A 20,881-nucleotide genomic window follows, 5' to 3' on the forward strand; every position below is an offset into this window, starting at 1 on the left:
GGATGATCTTTATATCAATCCTACACCTCTCGACGAGAGGAATCTAATAAAGATATTATTAGCCATGAATAAGATGACCCACATGAATTTTTGCCCTGGTTTCCAATTTTAATAACAACTTATCATCTGTAGATAGATGGAAAGATAGAGAAGGTTAACAAGATTCTTGAGGACATGTTGAGGATGTATGTCATGCATCAACAAAGGAAGTGGGAAGAGTTTCTTCTAATGTTGGTTTTTGCTTATAATAATGGGTATCAAGAATCCTTGAAGATGAGTCCATTTGAGGTTATTTATGGGCAGAGTTATAATACTCCTATTAGCTGGAGTGATCCAGTGAACAAGGTCTTGATTGGACGGAATATGTTGGTAGAGACGGAGTAGGAAATGCAGATTATTAAAAGGAATATGAAGGAAACACAAAATAGGAAGAAGAGTTATGTGTGTTATAGGCCATTTTGTCACATTTCATCAATAGGCATACAAACAGGATCATTCACATTTTTTTAACACTTTATCATCCTCCGTACACAAATCCCTAAGCATGACTCTTTCTAATTTGTGAGTTTCTTCCTAAAATTGCTTTATTTTAGTCATTTTAAGGACCTGTTGTAACCCCGAGAGATAGCTCATGGTTGTGGGGAACTAGTGTCTGAGACATCTAAATATTTATAATAGTTATCAAAATCTGTGGCCAGAGGGACATGCCATGATGATTTTCAACAAATATTCTAGTTTTGAAATATCTCCTTAAAACCAAATTGGCCAAGATAGATGAGGATTGCAGGGTTTTATATTAGAAAGTAGGTTGGAAGAAAGAAAATGGGACAAAAATTTATGGCTCAGGAAATTAAGAATTTGGGCTTAAGTTTTGTAGAATGAACAATGAAAAAGGAAAGAATCATGGGTGAATTTCTAGCATGGTGGAGTGCCCTTTAAGGTTTCTTTAATTAAGATTTGTAGGTACTCTTTGCTATTGACAAAGCATTATTAAATATGCTAATTAAAATAAGCCAACAGCTTCATTACACTCATGCTGACAGAGGAAAAACATTAATGGAGAAATGAAAATACAACAAAGAAACATTTCTGCAATTACCCAAAAAGTGGAATCAAAATGGTCTTCTATTATTCAATTTCAAAGAGTTTTCTTCATTACAAAAATGATCATGATCCCCATACTCCAAGACTCCAAACCTCTGAACCCTTACAAAAAAATTCTCCTCGATTTTATTTCTCCCCTAGTCAAACTGTCCAAGAATTAGTTATTGAACGAACTCGTAGATAGTTACCTAACTATCTCTTCTCACTAATATTAGTTATTTATTTTTTAATGCATAGGAGTTTATTTTGGAACGATTTTATAATATTAATAATATACATAACATGATATTTTATGCTTAATTAGAGATTGGATAGTGTTAGTTGGAATCACATTGAGTAAATACATGTTTGACCTTTCCATTGTCTAGTAAAATCACGATAGTTTGTATTAGTTGCACCATTAAGGTAGTTTTTCTTTGCAAGTCTTATTCTTCCCACAATAATTGCATTGGATGTAGCTTGGTATTTTTTGTTTCACCTAATGCATTTGATTCTCTGTGACTTGCTTGAAAGTGTTATATAACCTAGTCTTCGGTCATCAAAGCTATTCCTAATTATTCAATGGCTCACAAGTGAGTCTTTAGGTAGAACTCATAATTTGGCCAAGCATTATCTAATAAATGAAACTGATGAACTAATTTTATGTATTAACATTAATTAGATGCATACAAATTATGGTAACATAAATGAATGTACTAAAATCTTATATAAAAGAATATATAAGTACATGGAAATTGATTCATGTAATGCACTAATTTCATGAAACTTAAAGTTTTATGAGTAAAATTTGAATCTTAATTATGTCAATAGGCGTACCCCCCTATTGGAATTGGCCACTTTAATCTATTTTCTAATTAAATATTTTGATCGGATGGCCTAAATTGAAAGATGCCAGTGTATTCTCGTGGTCGCCACTCAATCAATTAATGGAATTTTAACTGATAACTTGCTTGCATATCTAAATCAAGTGATTAAACCCTGTTTAAAATTAATTTTTACCAAATTATAATTAAAAATTTACCACGCCTATCATTCATGACCACGTATGATAATTAGTGATAAAAAATTGAAAACAAAATTTTTACGAGTATGTCTGTTCACATTCCGAAATCATAGCTCCATTAACCATTTGTAGCATCAAATTTTTGTAACACTCTCGATGGCTTGCCCACCTGTTCAACTACCAATGATATGCATAGAAATGCATGGAAGGGAAGGAGAATGCATGTGTTTGTGTGTTCCTTGGTAGTCAAGGAGCCATGGAGGAGATAGATAACTTGCTCAAGTATAAGCCTACAAAAAACGCTCGTCTTTTCCTAGTAATTAAGGTGTCATCCAGCCAGCTAGACACAGGCTTCAAATACAAGCCTACAAACATAGATAATTAGAGTTTCTTAGTTTACAGTCTAATAGTTTGTATTCGTTGTTGCATATTCTTATGTTGTGAATGTTTATCATATATATTTTTGGTTGTAAAGTAGGCTTGTAGAAGATTAATATGAGATTAGTGTCGAAGGATGAGCTAGTTATACATTGTTAATTTGTTGACACCATGTACTTGTCATGGCCACAAATGTAATGTAACACATGGATAGGTAAATAGGAATTTTTTTGTGTACGTTGTTTGAGTTCCGCCCATATAATCAAAAGATTTTTTATTGAAAATTTCCTTTCTTACAAAACATTGTTTTCTACTGTTACATTTTGATTTTTCATATTACACGAAGTATTGCATGGAATTAATACACTCAACAATTCTTTTAATTAATCATTGATGGGTAAATTGTGTTCATGATTTTCTTTTTTTGTTTATATTTTTTTTTTGCACGTAGCATTTGAAAGAAAAATGAAGGGGTCCTGAATGGCGTCAACCAAATATGATCTAGAGCAGTGCCCTAAATTTTGTAGCTTATTTTTAAAATCTGGAACAATTACCTAAATTTTAAGCCAATTTTATGAGTATTTGCAATTTTAACCCAATGTTATGAGTATTAGTGGACATTTTTTTTTAAGGGAAGCTACTACAAGCTTTCATTGAGTTGAAAAATTAAATACAAGTTATAAAGGGATGGTATTCTATTTAAGTTTTAAGTGTGTTTTAACAACCCCAGTAATTCAACATTTTTGTTTCCAATGTCATTAATTTTATAATATTAAATTTCACATTTTATTATGAAATTTCTAAAATTTCACACATTAGGTTTACACTAATAGGTCATGCTTTCAATGTTTAGGGTTTTCTTTGTGTACATGGAAAAATATTTTTATTGAAAAGTTCCTTTCTTCTTACAAATAATCATTGTTTGCTATTGCTACATTTAGATTTTTCATATTATAGGGATTAATGCATGGAATTAATACACTCAACAATTCTTTTAATTGATCAACGATGGGTGAATTATGTTCACGACTTTATTTTGTGTTTATATTTGTTTTGGCATGTATAATTTGAAAGAACATTGAAAGGTGACATCAACCAAATATGATTTGGAGCAATGCCCTAAACTTTGTAGCTCATTTTAAAAATATGAAGCAATGCCCTAAATTTTAAGCCAATGTTATGAGTATTTGCATAAAGTTTTGTTTGAAGGGAAGTTGTTGCAAGATTTCATTTAGTTTAAAATGTAAATACAAATTATAAAACAGTGGTATTCTATGTAATTTTTAGTGTTTTTTAATAGCCTCAACAATTCAATGATTTTTTTCCAATGTAATTTATTTTATAATATTAGCTTTCACATTTTATTATCAAGTTTCAAGCATTTCACGTATCAAGTTTAGACTAATAGGTCATGCTTTCAATGTTTCATTGATGTGTAAAAATGAAACCTATATATCTCATCTCACTTTTATGTTTCATCGGAAAGAACAAGGTATATATATATATATATATATATATATATATATATATATAAACATATTAAATAGATGTTTTTATTTTTATCTTTTTATTACAACTTAATGATAGTAAGCTCTTGAATTTTTTTTTAAACAATTTTAAAAACATTTCAAACTTTTGAATTATACAAATTATATAAATAAATTACACTGAAGAAAACATGCTTCTTTTACCACTTGGTAACTAATTAAAGAAATTACACAATACTAAGTACATGATGACAAGTGATTTTTTCACATACCTTTTATTATTATTATTATTATTATTATTATTATTATATAAAGAAGCGTGAACATTGTATAATATAAAGCTTTTAGATATAATGTTTCTAGCTTAAAATTTATAATCAAGTATGGTAGATCGTGGTATAAAATCAAACATGGTAAACAATTTTCAACCATGTTTATTTTAGGGTTTATTTATATTAGAGTTTATATACCTTGGGTTTATAATATTTCTCCCTTGGGATTAATATTATTCCCTTGGGTTTATAGTCCCTTGGGTTTTTAGTATTAATCCCTTTGGTTTATTATTCCCTTTAATTTATAATATCAATCCCTTGGGTTTAATAATCTAAAGGTTCTTATTCCTAGGGTTTAATATTATGGTCAACCATGGTTCGACACCACATTATGACAAAGATTTTCTCAATATGAAAATTAAACATGGTCCAATGTTGCATTGTGACAAATATTGTATGCATATGAAAATCAATAATCGTCAACTATGGTGCAACAATCGCATTGTGACAAAGATTGTCTCAATATGAAAATCAATCCTCGCCAACCATGGTAATTCGAAGGTTTACAATATTTATCTAAGGGTTTATAATATTAATCCGATGGTCTAACGTCGCATTCTGACAAAGATTGTCTCAATGTGAAAATAAAGCATGGTAAACCATGGTCAACCATGTTTATTTTAGGGTTTATAATATTTATCTTAGGGTTTATATACCTTGGTTTTATAATATTTCTCCCTTGGGTTTAATATTATTCTGTTGGGTTTATAATCCCTTCGGTTTTTAGTATTAATCTCTTCGATTTATTATTCCATTTGGTTTTTGGGTTTATAATCATGGTCAACGATGGTCCAATGTTACATTGTGAGAAATATTGTCTCAATATGAAAATCAACCATGGTCCATCATGGTCAACCATGGTCCAATGTCACATTGTGACAAAGATTGTCTCAATATGAAAATCAAGCATGGTAAACCATTGTCAACCATGTTTATTTTAGGGTTTAGTTATCTTAGGATTTATATACCTCGGGTTTATAATATTTCACCCTTGGGATTAATATTATTCCCTTGAGTTTAAATCCCTTAGGTTTTTAGTATTAATCCCTTCGGTTTATAATATCAATCCCTTGGGTTTAATAATTTAAGGGTTCTTATTCCTAGGGTTTGCTATTATTCACAGGGTTTATAATACTAATAGTTGGATCTAATATAAATCCCCCTGGTTTATAATCATTTTCAACCATGGTCCAACAACACATTGTGACAAATATTTTCTCAATATGAAAATTAACCATGTTCCAATGTTGCATTGTGACAAAGATTGTCTGCATATGAAAATCAATCATGGTCAACTATGGTGCAACATCACATTGTGACAAAGATTGTCTCAACATAAAAATCAACCATAGTCAACCATGATAATTCTATGGTTTACAATATTTGTCTAAAGATTTATATACCTTTGGTTTATAATATTAATCCCGTGGGTGTAATATTATTCACTTGGCTTTAATGTGGCTATTAACAACCACATTGGTAAATGTGGTTGTTAATTAATTAGTTAATTATTATTGATTATTATTATTAATATTTATTAATTAATAATGATATTACACTAAAAAATAAATAATAATATTAACTACTAATGATAATAATAAATAATTAGTATTAACCATAATTATTTAGAATGATTATAATAATAATTTATTAACATTATAATTAATTATTAATATAAATTAGTAATTATTACTCATAATTATAATAATAATATTTTTATTATAATAGTTATTATTTAATTTTATACTTATATATTCATTAATATGAATATTAATTTTAGGATCAATATTAGATTTATACCATTAACGCTTATCAATTTATTTCAATCACATTTATTAATGTGGTTGGGTTTATAATATTAACAATCATTGGGGTTTATTAATCCCTTGGGTCCATACTATTATTAATTTTATGGGTTTATCAATCCCTTGGGTTTAGAATATTAATTCATGGGTTTATAAATCCCTAGTGTTTTTAATGTTGATCGCTTGGGCTTGTTGATCGCTTAGGATTATAATATTTATCCCTTGGGTTTAATAATTCCTTGGGTTTATTAAATTAAACCCTTGGGTTTATTAGCCCATTGGGTGTACAATATTAATAATTCCCCCGGTTTATAATTTAATCCTTTCGGTTTATAATATTAATAATATATTTTGTTTATTAATCACTTGAGTTTAAAATATTAATTCCTAGGGTTTATTAATTCCTTGAGTTTTTAATATCAGTTTTATAATATTTATCCCTTGGGTTTATTAATTTTTTGGGTTTATAATATTAATAATCTCATGGGTTTATTAATCCCTTGGGTTTAAAATGTTAATTGTTAGGGTTTCTATCCCATGTATTTTTAAAATTGATTTCTTGGATTTGTTGATCTTTTAGAATTATAAAATTTATCCCTTGGGTTTACTAATTTAATGGGTTTATAATATTAAACACTTGGGTTTATTAGTCGTTTCAGTTTATAATATTAATAATTCCTTGGGTTTATAATCCCTTCAGTTTAATCTATATATATATATATATATATATATATATATGATATTTTAGTTTAATATATAGTTAATATTATTAATATACTCCAAGTAAATATATAAGATATATTGAAAACTATATTAATAAATATATAATAATTATTGGCAATAACATAATGGTGAGAGATAAATACATATTATTAATATTAACTACATGGTATTATTATGTTATATGTGAATTATATTATAGTTTTAAATATAATTGTTAATATTAACAATATTTTATGTAATAACTACTATTATATTAATAAATAAAATAATGTTAATATAGTGAATATAATTATATAAACAAAATATAATATGACTATTATTATTTGTATAGTTATTAATAATGAGAAATAGTTAGCTTTTCAAAAAATACACCTAACAGTTATTATTGTGGTGGTTGGTGGATATAAGCCTATCAACATATATCAACCATATTGGTAAATGTGGTTGTAGATGTGTTTCAAATAAGCCTATCAAAGTATCCCAACCACATTGATAATATGGTTGTGCTAGTTTAATCATTAACCATTACAAAAAACTACGTATATTTTTTTTATTTTACAATCCAAACACAACTGCTAAATTTCAATTATAAAATCCATAAATAAAAAAAATATACTTTGAAAATAAAATTAATATTAAAATAGCCTGTGAAAATCTCTCTTATTCTATAAGTTATGTCAAAAAATGACCTCATAATTTAAAATCATTTAAACAATTTATAAAATTATTAACCCAAATAACTTAGAGACCCACCAATATTCATACTTTTAATTTTTATCATTAAAACATGATTTATTTTAATAAGCCTCATAATTATGAATTTTGAATGTCATGTTCTCATTGGAAGCCTATCTCTACCTTCATTATTTTTTATTTCTAAACTCCTTTATTGAAGACTTGGGCACATTTTGAATTTAAATTTTGTATTTTGAAAAGTCACCTAATCATGGAAACCCTTTTCAATTTCCCATCACAAAAGTTCAAAGAGCCCGTGGCCAAGCCATCGAGTATTTCCGCAGTTTGCAAAACAATCATAAAAATGACCGCATGATATATTTTAAAATACTTTAAAAAAGTCTCCCATGACATGTTTGGAGAAGGCTGGAGCTAATCAGTCATATGATATCAATGAATTTCATGAAACTTATGGTGCAAATTCTCCTCGCCATCTCGGAAATTATTACAACTTTATTTAAACTTGGATGATTGATGCTGGCCTTAGCTTTGGTAAATCCTCAAAGAACAATAATTAGTGAACCATATAAAGGAAAAACGATAAGTCTCAAACTAAAAAGCATGCAAGAGAAACTCATAAATACTAAAAAAGCAGGAGGGTGGTGGAGCACAGGTGAAAGAAAGAAAAATTCACATAATGATGAAAAGAAGATTATGTCCTGATATGGGTGAAGTTTTCCAGAGGAATAATCTTTAGGGTAACGGGATGATGAAAGTGAAACGCTGGATGTTGGAGCTTTACAAGAAAATTGTTCTGTGCCGTTGATCTCAAAGGCATCAATCACACTGCTAGAGATAAAATATTTCGCAAGTCATTCTATGAAAAGTGAACTCATTGGGACACAAGACAAGGCAGAGGTCAGTGGGCCTCCTTGGATGAATGCAAGTATGGGATTATATATATTTCCGGTGGATGTCTTGTAGACAAAGTTTTCTGCTATTTTTCAATTGCCATGCTCATATTTGAAACCATGGTTACAGAGTTTGCTCTTATCTGTTTTGCCCAAATCGATCTTTGAGTAAAACTGAGTCTTGGTCACCTTTTAGATATCATCCTCGGAAAACAATTGTAGTGCTTCTTTGCCTAAAAATCCACAATTAATTTCAAGATTTCGAAAAATCATAATCTGAAAGTGTTTTGTGTCACTGAATCCTATAATTATTACAACGGAGAAACTTAAACTTTAGGAGATGCCGTGTTATGACTATCGGTGTTATCTTAGGATGCGGCTCAAAATGGAGGCTTCAATGTTAATCTATAAACACATGGTAGTGCTGCAAGGTTATAAGATGTGGGTACGTTTGAAATTTTCGATGAGGCTTTTGTGGAATATATTCATTCATTAGTGTTGCCTCTATCAAAATATATGACTATCGGTGTTATCTTAGGATGCGGCTCAAAATGGAGGCTTCAATGTTAATCTATAAACACATGGTAGTGCTGCAAGGTTATAAGATGTGGGTACGTTTGAAATTTTCGATGAGGCTTTTGTGGAATATATTCATTCATTAGTGTTGCCTCTATCAAAATATTCGGACTCTGGACACCACATATCTCCACAATGGTATGATATTGTCCACTTTGGGCCTAAGCCCTCATGGATTTGCTTTTGGACTTACCCCAAAAGGCCTCATACCAATGGAGATATTTGTCCATCCTTATATATCCATGATCCTCCCCACCTCTAGTCAATGTGGGACTTTGGTCGTATACCCAACACAAAAGAGCATGGGGCCTTCAACATTTTTTCAATAGACGTAGGCAGCAGGCTGCTCGACAGTAAAGGGTTTTGAGCTCTCTTACTTGTTCTCATTGGCCCAAAGGCTCCTTTCCTGGCCCGATGTCTCTTGGTGGGGCAATCACATTTTACCAAAGGCCAAAGTATGGCTTCTCCACATGCTTGTAACTTGACTCCCTCGTTGGCTTACTCTAGCCCTTAAATACTTTTCTGCACTCGCTCGGTGTAATTTCGCATAAACATAAGCTGGGGGGAACTTCATGCACACCTCTGCTTGATGGTGGGGCTCGATTTCCTACGCTCATCCGAACATGAACTTTCCACACATTCGATGTATTGTTCGATAAATTTTAAAAACTTCGCTCTAACAAATATTACCTAGGCATAATAGGCATAGGGGTTAGCATGCACATGCACATATATTTCTAGTATACCACAATGGAGAATAACATACCACAAGTTTCACATTAACACACGGATTTGTACAATCAGTTTAATTGCACAACAGTCCCCCTCTCATTCTCTCTAACCTCTCTCCTCCTTAGCTTCTCTTAGTTGTTCCTCGTCTTTAACAAATCGAAATATCTTTACATTATGGGGTTGCTCTATAGCGGTCCCTCTTCACAAAATATCTTAGTGCAATTGATTGGTTCTTTTACAATGTGCCACATGGCTAAGAATGGAAACTCACCAAAACTCTCTAACAACCTAGATTTCTTCTAGAACTAAGACACTTCCCTTTACATGAGAAATTCCTAATTTATACAAAATTATGACTAAGGGACCTCACTCCATTTTTTGAAATTTCATGACCCCTTAGGTCTGGACAAAATGAATGACTTGGAGTTTTATGCTTCTGCAATAGACTCCCCAAGTTGAAAATTTTCATAACCTCCTAGTCATGTGCCTCTGTTCATTAAATCCTCCAAGATCCCAAACTTGGTTTTGTCGTTGTCCACTTACATGGCCACCTTGTAGTCTTATCGTTCTTGCTTCTACCTTCGAGGATCCCAAATTTTGGTTTGTTGTTGTCCACGTGACTTAGTGTGGAAATCTTCATCCAACTTAGCTACAAGGCTAAACATCTCCTTTGACTTTGTCTCTTCGATATATTGTAGCTATTGATATGTTGTTGTTGTCTTCGATCGGCCCAACTTCCATAATTTGTTGTGAAACGTTTCACATTCTTTGTAATATAAACTCATACAGTAAATTGCCTTTTGTTGCTATCCATCATCATCATCTCATCATGCCTCTCTTCGAGTGTTCTCTTCATCATCATGCATATCTCCCCAATTTCAATGTACAGTGTGCTCTTTCGCTAACTCGTGTTGTTGTCACTACCCCATTCCAACTTAGCTTCAAACTTTAAAAATTGTATGGCCTTTATTACCATTTCATCTTTTATTTCATTAATGATGCTTAAGGAATTTTGTTTCCTCTCCACAACTGCTCCAAGAAGGATTTATTTTCATCTTCCAAACTTGCATTTTAGCATGAAACAAATATACCATAACAATTATTAATTTCCAGCAATTTATTATTGATCATAAGGATGACTAGTTTATCCACTTCACGATTGTCTATAAGCATGTAGGTTGTTCTCCCTCCATGTGTGTTAATATATGGCTCATCCTTCACTTTATCTTTCAAATCATGCTATTGGCATTTCTCGTTGCCTTCCTCTTCTTTCATGCCACTGTTGTTTAGCGCTCTTATCTACTAATTAAGTTTGATCAACAATGTATTTAAATGTTGCCGTTCCTCTCCTTTGCTCTTTTTTTTGAGTTGTATTCAAAATCCTAATAAATACTTGGCAACTACTAAGAGGGGGGATGAATCGGGAATTATATCTTTTCAACTATTTAGCTCAACTTTATTCCCTTTTTATAATCTCTTCTTTTGCAACTAATGGTTTATGTATATGTTTAGTTATTGATTGTTTCTTTTTCAGTTACAAGAGAGAGACATTTGAATATATAAATATTCAAAATTCAAAAGCATTCACACAAGTGAAACATTCAACAACCAACACATGAAGACATCAAATATAAGCGGAAACCCATAAAGGGAGTAAACCATGATTTTTTGGCTGAAAGTGATGTGAAGGGATGCTCCTACTCCCTTGTTACATAAAATTTCTATATGCTCTAACCTACAAGATGTTGCTACCATAATTATTCTAGAAGTTCCAACTTGGAAGGAAACTCTAACTTCCACAAATTTTCTGCAGGTTACAACCCACAGAAGGCTTCTACCCCAACAGATTACAACCTTTTCTTCATCAAGCTACAACTTGAAAGGAGACTATAATACTCCAATTAGATTACAAATCAGATTTGTTGGTTACCTAGTCTTGTCTCTGTTCTGAAACTAATTAATTTGCTCTTTTATGCTACTTATCTTCCTTGCATCTCTTCTTCAAGTCTGTTATCATTGTCCTACTCTTTCTCTTCCTCATTTCTCCTTTCCATGCTTGTTTAAGAGTTCTCTCATGCAAAAGCTCAATTCACAAAAAATATTTTTTGTTCAACTCGACATCTTTTATATACAAAGAGTTGTTGATTGTTTGTATTCCATGTAGGAATTCAAATTGAAGAGTTATCACATGGTCTTCTAGAGTTGTTCACAATCTTCCCCTTCATTTCCAAATATGAAATTGAGCTCAAATTTTTTGTAATATTAAGAAGGTTTGAAATAATATAAACCAACAACAATGATTGTACTATATGGCTTTGAAATGTAAATTCAACATATATTATTCAATAAAAGTTTCAAGTCCTCTAAACATTCTCCTTCAACTCTCATGTGCCATGTGTTTAACTTGTTTATAAGATATGTATTATAGCAATGGATTATCCTTCAATTTATAAACCTCGCACACCATTGTATTAGCCTTACATAAATCTTCTTTTGCAACAATAGTGAACCTTTCCACATCACATCATTTAATTAGCCTTTACACATCATGATAATTTAATCATCCTTTAACAAATAGCATTCGACAATAACATTAAGCAATCATTTGCACATCAACATAACTCATAACTATTTGGCATTAATGCCAACATTCTCCCCTTTTGGTATTAATGACAACATAATGTTCCTCCTCTTTTTTGTCCTGGAATTTTTGTTTTATCCTCCATACTTTTGCTTACATCCCCCTTTAACATCAATAGAAATGGGTTTTGAGACTTAATAAAATTCTCTGACTGTGTAAAATTTTCGAACTGTGTAAAAACTCCCTATGTAAACACTTCATACCCATTATTGGAACCTAAAATATATCTTTGTACACAGATAGTTCCCAAAATGTAGCAATGTTGCTATATGACATAAACATAACAACCTATCCTTTTGAAATATACTAGAGAAAATAAAAAAACTCAAAATAGGCTCCTTTGTGTAATATGAACAACCACGCTCCATACTTCTTGCCAAGATTGACAAATCAAAACAAGATTTTAGAAACAATACATGGTTAATAAAAGCCATACATATCAATGATTCCACTCACAAAACCGTGGCATCAAATTTATCAATCATTGTGGGGCTTCAAAATAAACCACAGTTTATAAAAACCTTGCACAATATGTAAACAATTTCACCACTACAAAACTGTATACAACCAAAACTCTATGATGATTAAACATCTATTATCATATTATTTTACAACTCTAGCGCAACCAAATTAATATGGTGGGAAACCAAAGCAATAAAAATAATTCAAAAGGAGCGGTTACTTCTTTTGGCCATATGTCAATTCACCAATAGCGTGACCACTCCATCCACATATCATTTCAACCAAATCCACTTCAATTCCACAATATTTGATATGACTATGTATGATATAAAGATGAATACCATCAACAAAGCAACAAAACCATGAAATTACTTTATCTCAACTCAATTACTTGATGAAAAGAGTCATAAAGAGATGAAAGAAAAATGTTGAGAGGTTGCACATACCATTATCTCAAATTGAGAAATTTGAACTAAAATATTTTGAGCTTCTAATATTATGTAAAAATGAGAACTTTGAGCTAAATTATGAATTTCTACAATCTACAATGATGATATAATCCAGGCCTTTGTCATGGCAATTCCCTCATCATGAATTCAAGCCATGCTTCAAGGCATTTTCGAAGTGCATTAACCATGAGCCAATACTCATTAGATTCCGATCCATGTGATGAAGGAATGTTTGCCACCTTAGAAGCCTTTGTTGTCACATTACACAAAATGAGATTGAAATTAAAATTGGAGCTAAGAGTGCATGGTTTACTCAAATTACACTAGTACATCACAATTATGCTTTTCTTTTCATCTAATCCTCAACAACGCAAACATGCTAGATAAGACCTAAACAACTTCATTACAACCCATGATAATCTTCCCACATGATAATTTGCAACACACATCAGGTCTATTTTCATGGGTGAAATTAGGGCATAAATGCTTAATTCACCAATGATATTCAACCACTCCATGTGATTAACACACCATACCATTCAATGAACCAATCCAAGAAATTTAATTAACACACGATCGAACAATATATACATGGCATATAATTCAGAAAAACACACCACAATAACACACCATAAAACAATACTTCCCACCAAGAATACCACCACACATCTGTACAATGGCACAATCATATTCCTTGATGAAGGAGAATCATCGTATAACCGTATAGCATACGATCCCATGTGAGTCATTATATTGTTTAATAATAATATTAAATAATATAACATAATACTTGGCAATTAATATATATAAAATGTTCAATAATGTGTCTCCACCTTTTGTACATCTGCCAACAATGAATATTATATTATGGCATTTTGTGCATTACCTTTTAACCCTACTATCTCTATCTTAGCATGATTCGGATCTGCATCGTTATGATTCATTTGCTTCTTGCTCCATATAAGTAAAGCTTCGTTCTGACATTGCATCCTATTACCTTTGTTCGTCTTACCTATGTCACCTCTTCCTTTGTACATTCTACCTCAAATGCCATAACTGTTATGTGCTACCTCATTGATTCATTACTAACATTCTTTATCAATTGACTCATTTCAACAATGTTACAAATACTCACTCTCTTGTTCACTTGAGTCCCTTTGGGTAGTCGTCTTTGTCTCAATAGTGTTTCATATGTTTGTTTATGGTCTCAAATGCCAATATCTCTACAAAGAATATGATATTATTCCTGTGAATGATATTGTGTTTGTTATAAATATTTTAAACTCCTCTATGTTTCTTCTCCACGAATTTTCTTGTGCGAATTTCTCCTCATATGCTAGTTCTTCTTTGCATATGATATGATGTGCTAAAAATGTAATGTCATACATTTTTTAGACTCTTCAATTCTATATTTTTGTGCTAGTAATTCCTCTGCACACCATGTTTGAGCATTGCCTTCCATTTGTATTTTAATTAATTTGAATTCCTCTACGCACCATAGTTCATAGTGTTTTTGTCATATGGTTAATGCATTCATTAGTTCATTCATTTATGGATCCTTCTCTTTCTACCTATATTATTCTTTCAATGTGATGCAATTGATTATCCCAATGCACGGGCATTGCATTTTATACGTACAATATGCATATTACTTATTCCAATGGTCCTCGGCCCACTACCACCTGCTCCCACTGACATTCTGATGTCGTGAAATCTCGCAAGACTTTAGACTAACATCATGTAGTGTTTGGCTTCCCTGCTAGGTATCAACTTCTCTATTGCACACCTTCCATATCATTGTCTCGGTGGGTGATACAACTAGTAACATGAAACTTTCCATCACTTGGCTCTATGAGTCCTCAACTCTCCAACACTTTCAAGTCAGTGGTAGAGAAGTGACCAATATGAAAAATGGGAAATTATCTATCTGTGAGGCCTGTAAGTTGATCGAGTCTCCCACTACTTGTTTGCAGACTTTGGCCTTCAACACTTCTTTAATAGACATAGGTAGCAAGTCGCTCGACAGTAAAGGGTTTTGCACTTTGTTACTTGTTCTCAATGGCAGAAAGGCCCCTCTCTTGGCCCAATGGTTCTTGGTGAAGCAATCACATTTTACCATAGGCCAAAGTATTGCTTCTGATGTCTCGAACTCTCACAAGACATTAGAGTAACATTCCTCTATGCACCATGTTTGGGTATTTTCCTCCATTTGTATTTTAATTGATTTGCATTCCTATGTGTACCATAGTTAATAATGTTTTTGTCATATGGTTAATGCATTCATTTATGAATACTTCTCCTGCTATATATTGTTTTGTTGATGGTGTTGGACCCGCCAACATTCAGGGGATCTCCCCGATATGAAGTCCCAACTAGACCTCAAACCATTTGGAGTAGGACTCCCATCAGTGGGTGGTAGTGTAATGCCTTGACCATGGTAGCATGCAGAGGTAAGTAAGATAAATTTGGGTGAGAGAAAGTGTGTGAACCTTCGAAGAGTCAAGTTCAATGCCTGTAATAGTACATAGCTTGAAAGGAACAAACAAGCAGAATGCCATCACAAGCTAAAATGCAGAATATTCCACAAATTAAAGTGAGGGGTTAATCCAACAACACGCATTCAACAATATTTATGCAATTGCATACAAAGTAGCTCATAAACAAATGTGTAAGTTAAACACCATATATTTCTAAAGCAACCAGAATAGTCCAACTACAATAACAACATATGCATGAAAGCGTGTTGGCTCTAATATTATTATTATTATAAGTGAAAGTTCCATCCATACATACACCATTGAGGACCACTAGCCCCAATAGTGGAACATTCCAGTCAAGAACACATGCACCTCCAAATAAGTATACTCGCTCTACGTTGTGGAGAATCCAAAGCTCGTAAGAATACTCCCAAGAATTTTCTAAGCCTAAGCCTAGACAAAATCATGTTTCCTAAAAGCCATCTCTATGAGTTATGAGGTTCTATTTATAACAAAGGGTGGGGTGACCCTTGACATTCCCCTTTGTGACTCTTACACTACTCTCACGACTCTTCAACTTATTTACAAATAACACATTACATAATAGGATGGCCTTTCACATTCCACTAATGACATTTGGAATTTCACTTACAACATATTCACAAATAATATTACATTTTCCACATGTACCCATGTAAGACAAAATAGGCTAGAGACAACCTAACAAGACAAAACACTATGACTCTGAATTTTAGGGGAAGACCAGCTCGACAACCTCTATTTGGTTCTTCTTGGTCACATATTGATGCCAAGCTTCGTACACTGTGATGATGTCCCCAAACTACTAGATGGTGTCTTTTTGATAGCAGACTCTTGCCTCCATAGCATCCAGGTATATGGTCTTGGAACCTGTATCCAAATCATCCTGAAACATGTGCGGCATGGTGTTGACCATGACAGAACCACCAATGCACTTTTGCATGTTATGCACACTCAGCTCCAAGTCATCCCTGGTAGCCTCTCATTTTAGCTTCTCCATGTACCCATCGATCTCTAACCGGACTTGGTTCTTGGGTATAGCCTTGGTGAGGGAACCAATTAACGAGATCCTATGCATTCACACCATGACATTCAAACTCTTGTAAAACCATGCACATGAGGCATGTATGCTACTAATGAACGTGTGAGATGCTCATAGTTCTGGATCAACATATAGAACTTTTCTTTCTCGAGCTCTACCTATGGCTTCATCTTCTTTGGCAAGTGAATCGGGGCCCCTTTGTATCACATTGTCCACTCTTACACATGGGTGATGGTAGCATGTATGTTCCTGAGAGTTTGAACAAACTCTTTGCTCCACTGCTGTAAGTCATGCACATGGGCAACAACTTTACATACATTGAAAAATCCATCATAGAGCTTCTGCATGGTAGTTTCAAGTGTTGATACTTCAGCAAGTATTGTTTTCTTCATCTCTCCCATTGTGTAAACTGCACTCTTCTCTAAAATTTGTTATGTCTCTTGCCTACAGTCCTGCAAGTTCCTTTCCATTTGTTCATTCTCAGCCAACATGAACTTAATATTTGAGCTTTTCGCTCCTACATAGGCCAAGTTGGCTTCAACATGGGTAGTTGGATGCTTCCTACTATCTGACACTATAACCCTTTCCTTGATGAATGTCGGTGATGTGCGATCATCTGGAAAGTGCTTCATCCACACTTGTACAATGCTCTTCTGCAACTCGTCAAATGATATATTGTACACATACATGATCAGATCATCATCAAGGAGAACATTATCTCCTTGCTCGCCTGGGATAGGTTCTGACACTAGAGGTGGTGAAGAGTGATAGATGACTCTGGTGCTCTTGGCATAAGGTCAATGTCTTAATTTCTTGCTCCATTTCTAACTCCATGTATGTCACTTTGATTAGATGCTCAATCTACTAAGCAAGCTCCCGGTCTTGCATCTATTCACTCTCCTCCTCTGTTGCTGGTTGTTCCAACTCTTCGACCTGTATGGGCATTGTTTTCTCTGCCATCACTCCTTGCCTTTTTTCTTCATCCTGTTTCTACTTCTCTTCCTATTATTTCTTCCTTATCTCTCGTTCTTCCTTCAGTTCTTGTTTTGCTTACTGCGATATAAGTTCTGCTGCATATAAGCTCTACTTTTCTCTCTTCCTTTGCTCTATTGTCTGTATCCTCTGCTTCCATTTTCTTCTATTGCCAAAGCTTCCTACATGTATATTGAATCTGATTTCACTCTACGAATTTGTTCTCCATGTATTATGTCAACAACTTCCCACTTCCCTTGTCTTGTATTGGATTCCTACCTTCTGCTACTGTTGTTGGACTTGTTGCCATGTTAGTGTTGGCTCCATTTCTATGAACAACTGAGTCTCTGCATATATTGGAAAGTTAATTGGTGCTTTCTCAACTGCTTCCCCAATACTTCTTTCAGTGGTCTCTCTTGAAGTAGCTCTCATTGGTGCCATGGTACAATGCTTGTTGGAGACAAGTGCTTCATGAGTGTGGTACATGTGGGACAAAATGACACTCATGGAAAGTAAACATTAGCTCTTTCAAATCTAACTTCATAGCACGATCAAGCAACAATCGGGGTATTTGATGAGAGGGATTACGCAATTTTGAATGATAGGGGTGACTGAATGACTGTGGGAACTACACACTATGCAATCCAAGTAGTTAGTGTGGAAGCTTGATGACTGGAACTGCGTATTGCATAGTTCAGCATAGGCCAAGACCTGAGAGAGACTGCGCATTGTGAAATCTCAGTGGCCAAGCTAGAAGACTGGCTCATGGAATTGTGTAGTGCCCAGTCATAGCCAAGTTAGGACATGTTCTACGCAATTCTAGAATGAAAGGCACAGGCCTTGAGCTCCCAGATTGTGTCATGCATGCAGTGAAGTGTAGGATCTGGGAAAGGGGAGCTCAAATCTGCCCATGGGGAGTGTGAAAATCAAGAAGATCTGAAGGATTACGTGATGATGGGTGTATATCTCACTAATTTTTTATGCATGCATGTGAAACAAGTGCAACAATTGATTAAACTGAATGAAAATGATGTGTGTGAAGAGAGTTTCTATAACAGTGACCGTTGGTGCGAAAATGGGAAAACTCATGCGACACTTGGGGAAATAAATCTGTAACTTGAAACAATAATTATACAAGCTAAAACAAAAAATGGTATCATCCGTTCAGATATTAAAGTGAAACAACACCCACACAAGCTAAACAACAAAAGGCAATATAAAAAGAGGCAAAAGATGATAAAAGAAAAACTCACCTGGAAAAGTGACGACAATGTTCTAAAGGCTCCTTGATCTCCTCATGAATGATAGAGCTTGATGATCAAATATACAAATGAACTCGAGAGGTGTCAAGGACAAAAGTGACACTTGGCAGAAGCTTATAATGATAGCAATGCGCCACCTTTGGAAAACTAATAATAGATCCCTACTTCCTAGGGATGATTCTTACCTTTTAGTTTTCTTTATTTTCTAGGGGAAAACTTTCCATGCATTGCCTAAAAAGATCGCACAGTTCTGGGAAGGACTAGGCAACTCTTTGGCTCATGCACTGCGTAGTTTCTAAGAATATTGGGTTCTGTACAATTTCTAGGCTGAGTGGCTCTTGGCTGCCTCTAATGTTTTGCACAATTTCCCAACTCAAGATTGGTTTCCATCTAGTTTTTTGCAATTACTGGGCTTAAGGCCCACTGTGAGTCAATACTACACAATTCCCAAGAGTAAGGCCAGTTTCCCTCAAGGATTGCATAATTCTCTAAGGCAAGCCCAAAACTGTCGAAAGACCAAGTCAAGGGATTAGCTTGTGGGTTAGAAAAAGAGCTAAGTGACTAAGCACAAGTCGAGATTGAAATAATAAAGCTTAGTTGAAGCCCAAGTACTTGGACCCATGTGAGATGAGTTGTTGTGGTTTAAAAGGGAGACTCTGAAATGAAGCATGGATGAAATTTTGGAGGGTGGTTGTAGCCACTACAACATTGGTGACACATTGGTAGAAATCCAACTCTCTGTATGGACCTTATCTCGTGCAAAATGAGTCTAAATCATCTGGAAGTATTGTTCAATATTTTGATTATCATGGCGTCTTCACTAGCTTCAATTAAAGATGTAATCCATATAATTATCTTTATCAACAACACGCATACCAAGCCAAGTCAAATTGAGTTGTTTCGATTGGGGATTAGGGGTATATAAATACACAAGTAATATATATTGTCAAAGTTTTAGTTTCATCTCTAGTGTTGCCCAATTGCCATCAGGCCTGTAGGATACCCCAGTGGAGTCACTTCAAGAAAAAAAGCATTTCTCCATTTCCAGTGAGCCTGGACAGTACCCTGATAGAGTTAGTTTATTCACCTCCCTACACAGGAATCCTTTCTCTTCTTTTGTCCTTTATTTTACTTATTTTTTTCATTTTTTTATTTTCAAATAATTGTACATAGGAACTTATTTATTTCATGAGGTGGAAGAGGTATCCTAACTTATTGATAACATAAGAGGTTGTCCCTTCAGAGAAGGATATTTATATATACCTCTAGCATACTTCTTAAGGTTTTCCCCCTCTCCTTACTCTACTTGACTGAGTTGATAAGGGTTATCCAAATATATAAAACTGATTAGAGTAGGCAGTACTAGTTAAGAGTGCAAGCATTGTGATTTGACCATGACTCTCTCTGAAAGGGATATATTTTCCATTAGGGTATCATCAACTAAGAGAAATGAAAGATTCACATAAAGAGAGGGAATAGATAGATAACCAAGTGTTGACAGTTGTACAAGTTCCTCTTGGATTTCTCCCTGCTTTTCTAAGAAGCCAAACATGGTATCATGAGAAAACTAACCTATGGGTGAAAAATGTTGGGTTGTGTTATATTCTTTCCACGTAGTTAATAGGGGGTTTGAGGGGCAACCGTAACCCCACTTTATGTCCTGCCCTAGAAAATTTTGGTTTTGGACCCAATGTTAGGTTGGGTGGACCCACCTATGGTTTTGTGCATGATTTTCGCACATGTTTTTTGGACGCGATGGTTTTCGGTCCACGGTATGGACGCAATGGTTTTTCAGTCCATGGTATTGGATG

Source organism: Pinus tabuliformis, chromosome 6 (genome assembly GCF_031772625.1).
Source record: "Pinus tabuliformis cultivar Carrire ecotype Pingquan chromosome 6, CPIR1, whole genome shotgun sequence".
NCBI lineage: Eukaryota > Viridiplantae > Streptophyta > Pinopsida > Pinales > Pinaceae > Pinus > Pinus tabuliformis.